The sequence below is a fragment of the Oncorhynchus mykiss genome, chromosome 5 (genome assembly GCF_013265735.2).
Source record: "Oncorhynchus mykiss isolate Arlee chromosome 5, USDA_OmykA_1.1, whole genome shotgun sequence".
Classification (NCBI taxonomy): Eukaryota; Metazoa; Chordata; class Actinopteri; order Salmoniformes; family Salmonidae; genus Oncorhynchus; species Oncorhynchus mykiss.
Genome location: NC_048569.1, coordinates 62,253,342 through 62,260,932, shown reverse-complemented (window position 1 = coordinate 62,260,932; position 7,591 = coordinate 62,253,342).

Sequence of the window (7,591 nt, the reverse complement as noted above, 5' to 3'; positions counted from 1 at the left end):
TCATTTCTTGGCCCTAGCAAGCAACTCTAATGAACTTATACTCTGCAGCAGAAGTAAATCTGGTTCTTCCTTTCCTATGGCGGTCCTCATGAGAACCAGTTTCATCATAGCGCTTGATGGTTTTTGCAACTGCACTTGAAGAAACGTTAAAATTTAATGAAAAGTTTGGAATGCCATGAACCAAGAGGTTGTGAGCGCATGTTGAAAAATAACTACTCTATAAATGATGATGCATAACGTAATAATGTATGTCAACCTGTGTCATATGTAAATTGAAAACATTGTAGGTTAAAAGCAATATTTGTGTTGGACAGCCTTTTTAATATTAAGTTAAGATGGCCAAATCATAATTTATAGTTAAATGAACATACACTACATGACCAAAAGTATGTGGACACCCCCGCTTGTCGAACATCTCATTCCAAAATCATGGGCATTAACATGGATTTGGTTTCCCCTTTGCTGCTATAATAGCCTCCACTCTTATGGGAAGGTTGCTTCCATTCAGCCTCAAGAGCATTAGTGAGGTCAGGCACTGATGTTGGTTGATTAGGTCTGGCTCATAGTTGGCGTTTCAATTCACCCCAAAGGTGTTCGATGGGGTTGAGGTCAGGGCTCTGTGCAGGCCAGTCAAGTTCTTCCACACCGATCTCGACAAACCATTTCTGTATGGACCTAGCTTTCTGAATGGGGGCATTGTCATGCTGAAACAGCAAAGTGCCTTCCCCAAACTGTTGCTACAAAGTTGGAAGCACAGAATTGCCTGAATGTAATTGTATGCTGTAGCGTTAAGATTTCCCTTAAATGGAACTAAGGTGCCGAACCATGATAACCAGTGCCAGACCATTATTCCTCCTCCTCAAAACTTTACAGTTGGCACTATACATTGGGGCAGGTAGCGTTCTCCTGACATCTGCCAAACCCAGATTCATCCGTCGGACTACCAGATGGTGAGGCGTGATTCATCACTCCAGAGAATGTGCTTGCTCTGCTCCAGAGTCCAATGGCGCCGACTTTACAGCGCTTGGCATTGTGCATGGTGATCTTAGCCCTGTATACAGCTGCTCGGCCATGGAAACCCATTTCATGAAGGTCCCGATTAACAGTTCTTGTGCTGACGTTGCTTCCAGAGGCAGTTTGGAACTCGTTGGTGAGTGTAGCTACCGAGGACAGACGATTTTTACACGCTACTCGCTTCAGCACTCGGCAGTCCCGTTCTGTGAGCTTGTATGGCGTACCACTTCATGGCTGATCCGTTCCACATTCCACTTCACAATAACAGCTCTTACAGTTAACTGGGGCAGCTCTATCAGGGCAGAAATGACTTGTTGGAAAGGTGACTTGCTGGAAAGGTGAAAGACTTATAGATGACCTGGAGCCAGTGGGTTTGGCAACAAATATGTAGCGAGGACCAGCACACGAGAGCATACAGGTCGCAGTGGTGGGTAGTATATGGGGCTTTGGTGACAAAACGGATGGCACTGTGATAGACTGCATCCAATTTGCTGAGCAGAGTGTTGGAAGCTATTTTGTAAATGACATCGCCGAAGACAAGGACTGGTAGGATAGTCAGTTTTACGCGGGTAAGTTTGGCAGCATGAGTGAAGGAGGCTTTGTTGCGAAATAGGAAGCTGATTCTAACTTTGGATTGGATATGCTTACTGTCAGTCTGGAAGGAGAGTTTACAGTCTAGCCAGACACATAGGTATTTATAGTCCACATATTCTAGGACAGAACCGTCCAGAATAGTGATGCTAGTTGGGCGGACGTGCGGGCAGCGATCGGTTGAAGAGCATGCATTTCGTTTTACCAGCATTTAAGAGCAGCTGGAGGCCACGGAAGGAGTGTTGTATGGTGTTGAAGCTCCTTTGGAGGTTTGTTAACACAGTGTCCAAAGAAGGGCCAGATTTATACAGAATGGTATCGTCTGCGTAGAGGTGGATCAAAGAATCACCCGCAGCAAGAGCGACATCATTAATATATACAGAGAAAACAGTTGGCCCGATGAATTGAACCCTGTGGCATCCCCATAGAGACTGTCAGAGGTCCGGACAACAGACCCTCCGATTTGACACTGAACTCTATCTGAGAAGTAGTTAGTGAACCAGGCGAGGCAGTCATTTGAGAAACCAAGGCTGTTGAGTCTGCCGATAAGAATGCGGTGATTGACATTGTCGAAAGTCTTGGCCAGGTCGATGAAGACGGCTGCACAGTACTGTCTTTTATCGATGGCGGTTATGATATCATTTAAGACCTTGAGCGTGACTGACGTGCACCCGTGACCAGCTCGGAAACCAGATTGCATAGCAGAGAATGTACGGTGGGATTCGAAATGGTCGGTGATCTGTTTGTTCACTTGGCTTTCGAAGACTAGAAAGGCAGGGCAGGATGGATATAGGTCTGTAACAGTTTGGGTCTAGAATGTCTCCCCCTTTGGAGAGAGGGATGACCATGGCCGCTTTCCAATCTTTAGGAATCTCAGACAATACGAGAGGTTGAACAGACTAGTAATAAGGGTTGCAACAATGGCGGCGGATAACTTTAGGAAGAGAGGGTCCAGATTATCTAGCCCAGCTGATTCGTAGGGAACCAGATTTTGCAGCTCTTTCAGAACATCAGCTGTCTGGATTTGAGTGAAAGAGAAGCGGGGGGGGGGGCTTGGGCCAGTTGCTGTGGGGGGTGCAGAGCTATTGCCCGGTGTTGGTGTAGCCAGGTGGAAAGCATGGCCAGCCATAGAGAAATGCTTATTGAAATTGTCGATTATCAAGGATTTATCAGTTGTGAAAACGTTTCCTAGTATCAGTGCAGTGGGCAGCTGGGAGGTGGTACTCTTATTCTCCATGGACTTTACAGTGTCCCAAAACTTTTTGGAATTAGTGCTGCAGGATGAAAATTTAGGTTAGAAAAAGCTAGCCTTTGCTTTCCTAACTGACTGTGTTTCGGTTCCTGACTTCCCTGAAAAGTTGCATATTGCGGGGACCATTCGATGCTAGTGCAGTACGCCACAGGGTGTTTTTGTCCTGGTCAAGGGCAGTCAAATCTGGAGTGAAGCAAGGGCTATATCTGTTCTTAGTTCAATTTTTTTTTAAAGGGACATGCTTATTTAAGATGGTAAGGAAAGCACTTTTAAAGAACAACCAGGCATTCTCTACAGATGGGATGAGGTCAATATCCTTCCAGGATACCCGGGCCAGGTCGATTAGAAAGGCCTGCTCGCAGAAGTGTTTTAGAGAGTGATGAGGGGTGATCGTTTGACCGCAGACCCATAACGGACGCAGGCAATGAGGCAGTGGTCGCTGAGCTCCTGGTTGAAAACAGCAGAGGTGTATTCAGAGGGCAAGTTGGTCCACATGATATCTATGAGGGTGCCCATGTTTACGGATTTGGGGTTGTACCTGGTAGGTTCTTTGATAATTTGTGTGAGATTGAGGGCATCTATCTTAGATTGTAGGATGGCCGGGGTGTTAAGCATATCCCAATTTAGGTCACCTAACAGTATGAACTCTGACAATAGATTGGGGCAATCAATTCACATATGGTGTCCAGGGCACAGCTGGGAGCTGAGGGGGGGTCTATAACAAGCGGCAACAGTGAGGGACCTTTTTCTGGAGAGATGGATCTTTAAAAGTAGAAGCTCGAACTGTTTGGGCATAGACCTGGATAGTATGACAGAACTCTGCAGGCTATCTCTATAGTAGATTGCAATTCCGCCCTCTTTAGCAGTTGTGTTGATGGAAAATGTAATTGGGGATGGAAATTTCAGAATTTTTGGTGGCCTTCCTAAGCCAGGATTCAGACGGCTAGGACATCAGGGTTGGCGGAGTCTGCTAAAGCAGTGAATGAAGCAAACTTAGGGAGGAGGCTTCTGACGTTAACATGCATGAACCCAAGGCTTTTACGGTTTCAGAAGTCAGCAAATGAGAGTGCCTGGGGGGACACAGGGCCTGGGTTAACCTCTACATCACCAGAGGAACAGAGGAGGAGTAGGATGAGGGTACGGCTAAAGGCTATAAGAACTGGTTGTCTAGTGCTTTGGAAACAGAGAATAAAAGGAGCAGATTTCTGGGCGTGGTAGGATAGATTCAAGGCATAATGTACAGACAAGGGTATGGTAGGGTGTGAGTACAGTGGGGGTAAACCTAGGCATTGAGTGACGATGAGAGAGGTTGCATCTCTGGAGGCATCAGTTAAGCTAGGTGCGGTCTAAGCATGTTTGGGGGGGTGGGACAAGGGGATATCTGAGGCATGTTGAGCAGGACTAGGGGCTCCGCAGTAAAATAAAACAATGAGAGCTGCCCTAACCAACAGTATACAAGGCATATTGACATTAGAGAGAGGCATAAAGCAATCACAGGTGTTGAGACCGCAAACTCGGTCTCAACCTTTAAGTCTTTACTGAAGAATCATCTCTTCAGTAGGTCATATGATTGAGTGTAGTCTGGCCCAGGAGTGGGAAGGTGAACGGAAAGGCTCTGGAGCAACGAACCGCCCTTGCTGTCTCTGCCTGGCCGGTTCCCCTCTTTCCACTGGGATTCTCTTCCTCTAACCCTATTACAGGGGCTGAGTCACTGGCTTACTGGGGCTCTTTTATACCGTCCCTAGGAGGGGTGCGTCATTTGAGTGGGTTGAGTCACTGATGTGATCTTCCTGTCTGGGTTGGCGCCCCCCCTTGGGTTGTGCCGTGGCGGAGAACTTTGTGGGCTATACTCGGCCATGTCTCAGGATGGTAAGTTGGTGGTTGAAGATATCCCTCTAGTGGTGTGGGGGCTGTGCTTTGGCAAAGTGGGTGGGGTTATATCCTTCCTGTTTGGCCCTGTCCGGGGGTGTCCTCGGATGGGGCCACAGTGTCTCCTGACCCCTCCTGTCTCAGCCTCCAGTATTTATGCTGCAGTAGTTTATGTGTCGGGGGGCTCGGGTCAGTTTGTTATATCTGGAGTACTTCTCCTGTCCTATTCGGTGTCCTGTGTGAATTTAAGTGTGCTCTCTCAAATTCTCTCTTTCTCTCTTTCTTTCTCTCTCTCGGAGGACCTGAGCCCTGGGACCATGCCTCAGGACTACCTGACATGATTACTCCTTGCTGTCCCCAGTCCACCTGGCTGTGCTGCTGCTCCAGTTTCAACTGTTCTGCCTTATTATTATTGGACCATACTGGTCATTTATTAACATTTGAACATCTTGGCCATGTTCTGTTATAATCTCCACCCGGCACAGCCAGAAGAGGACTGGCCACCCCACATAGCCTGGTTTCTTCCTAGGTTTTGGCCTTTCTAGGGAGTTTTTCCTAGCCACCGTGCTCCTACACCTGCATTGCTTGCTATTTGGGGTTTTAGGCTGGGTTTCTGTACAGCACTTTGAGATATCTGCTGATGTACGAAGGGCTATATAAATAAATTTGATTTGATTTGATGATTTTGACCGATTATGATTTTTCAACGCCGATACCGATTATTGGAGGGCCAAAAAAGGTCAATACCGATTAATCGGACAATTAAAAAAAAATGTATTTGTAATAATGACAATTACAACAATACTGAATGAACACTTATTTTAACTATATACAATACATCAATAAAATAAATTTAACCTCAAATAGCCTCAATTTGGTTTAAATAATGCAAAAACAAAGTGTTGGAGAAGAAAGTAAAAGTGCAATATGTGCCATGTAAAAAAGCTAACGTTTAAGTTCCTTGCTCAGAACATGAGAACATATGAAAGTTGGTGGTTCCTTTTAACAGGAGTCTTCAATATTCCCAGGTAAGAAGTTTTAGGTTGTAGTTATTATAGGAATTTTAGGACAATTTCTCTCTATACGATTTGTTTTTCATATACCTTTACTATTGGATGTTCTTATAGGCACTTTAGTATTGCCAGTGTAACAGTATAGCTTCCGTCCCTCTCCTCGCCCCTACCTGGGCTCGAACCAGGAACACATCGACAACAGCCACCCTCGAAGCAGCGTTACCCATCGCTCCACAAAAGCCGCGGCCCTTGCAAAGCAAGGGGAACAACCACTCCAAGTCTCAGAGCGAGTGACGTTTGAAATGCTATTAGCGCGCACCCCGCTAACTAGCTAGCCATTTCACATCCGTTACACCAGCCTAATCTCGGGAGTTGATAGGCTTGAAGTCATAAACAGCTCAGTGCTTGAAGCACAGCGACGAGCTGCTGGCAAAACGCACGAAAGTGCTGTTTGAATGAATGCTTACGAGCCTGCTGGTGCCTACCATCGCTCAGTCAGACTGCTCTATCAAATCATAGACTTAGTTATAGCATATTAACACACATAAATACGAGCCTTAGGTCATTAATATGGTCGAAGGGGCGGCAGGGTAGCCTAGTGGTTAGAGCGTTGGACTAGTAACCGGAAGGTTGTGAGTTCAAACCCCCGAGCTGACAAGGTACAAATCTGTCGTTCTGCCCCTGAACAGGCAGTTAACCCACTGTTCCCAGGCCGTCATTGAAAATAAGAATTTGTTCTTAACTGACTTGCCTGGTTAAATAAAGGTAAAATAAAAAATAAAAAAATAAAATTAATATGGTCGAATCCGGAAACTATCATCTCGAAGACAAGACGTTTATTCTTTCAGTGAAATACGGAACTGTTCCGTATTTAATCTAAGGGGTGGCATCCATAAATCTAAATATTCCTGTTACATTGCACAACCTTCAATGTTATGTCGTAATTACGTAAAATTCTGACAAATTAGGTGGCCCAAACTGTTGCATATACACTGACTAAGTGCAATGAACGCAAGAGAAGTGACACAATTTCACCTGGTTAATATTGCCTGCTAACCTGGATTTCTTTTAGCAAAATATGCAGGTTTAAAAATATATACTTCTGTGTATTGATTTCAAGAAAGGCATTGATGTTTATGGTTAGGTACAGTCGTGCAACGATTGTGCTTTCTTCGCAAATGCGCTTTTGTTAAATCATCCCCCATTTGGCGAAGTTTGCTGTCTATGTTAGGAAGAAATAGTCTTCACAGAGTTCGCAACGAGCCAGGTTAGCAGGCAATATTAACTAAATATGCAGGTTTAAAAATATATACTTGTGTATTGATTTTAAGAAAGGCATTGATGTTTATGGTTAGGTACACATTGGAGCAAGACAATCCTTTTTCGCGAATACGCACCGCATCGATTATATGCAACACAGGACACGCTAGATAAACTAGTAATATCATCAACCATGTGTAGTTAACTAGTGATTATGATTGATTGATTGTTTTTTATAAGATAAGTTTAATGCTAGCTAGCAACTTACCTTGGCTTCTTACTGCAATCGTGTAACAGGCAGTCTCCTCGTGGAGTGCAATGTAAAGCAGGTGGTTAGAGCGTTGGACTAGTTAACCGTAAGGTTGCAAGATTGAATCCCGAGCTGACAAGGTAAAAATCTGTTGTTCTGCCCCTGAACAAGGCAGTTAACCCACCATTCCTAGACCGTCATTGAAAATAAGAATGTGTTCTTAACTGACTTGCCTAGCTAAATAAAGGTGTAAAAAATGAAAACTTGAAATCGGCCATTCCGATTAATCGGTCAACCTCTAGCAGAGAGGGTCAGTTAGCTACACACAGGGCTTGAGTTTGA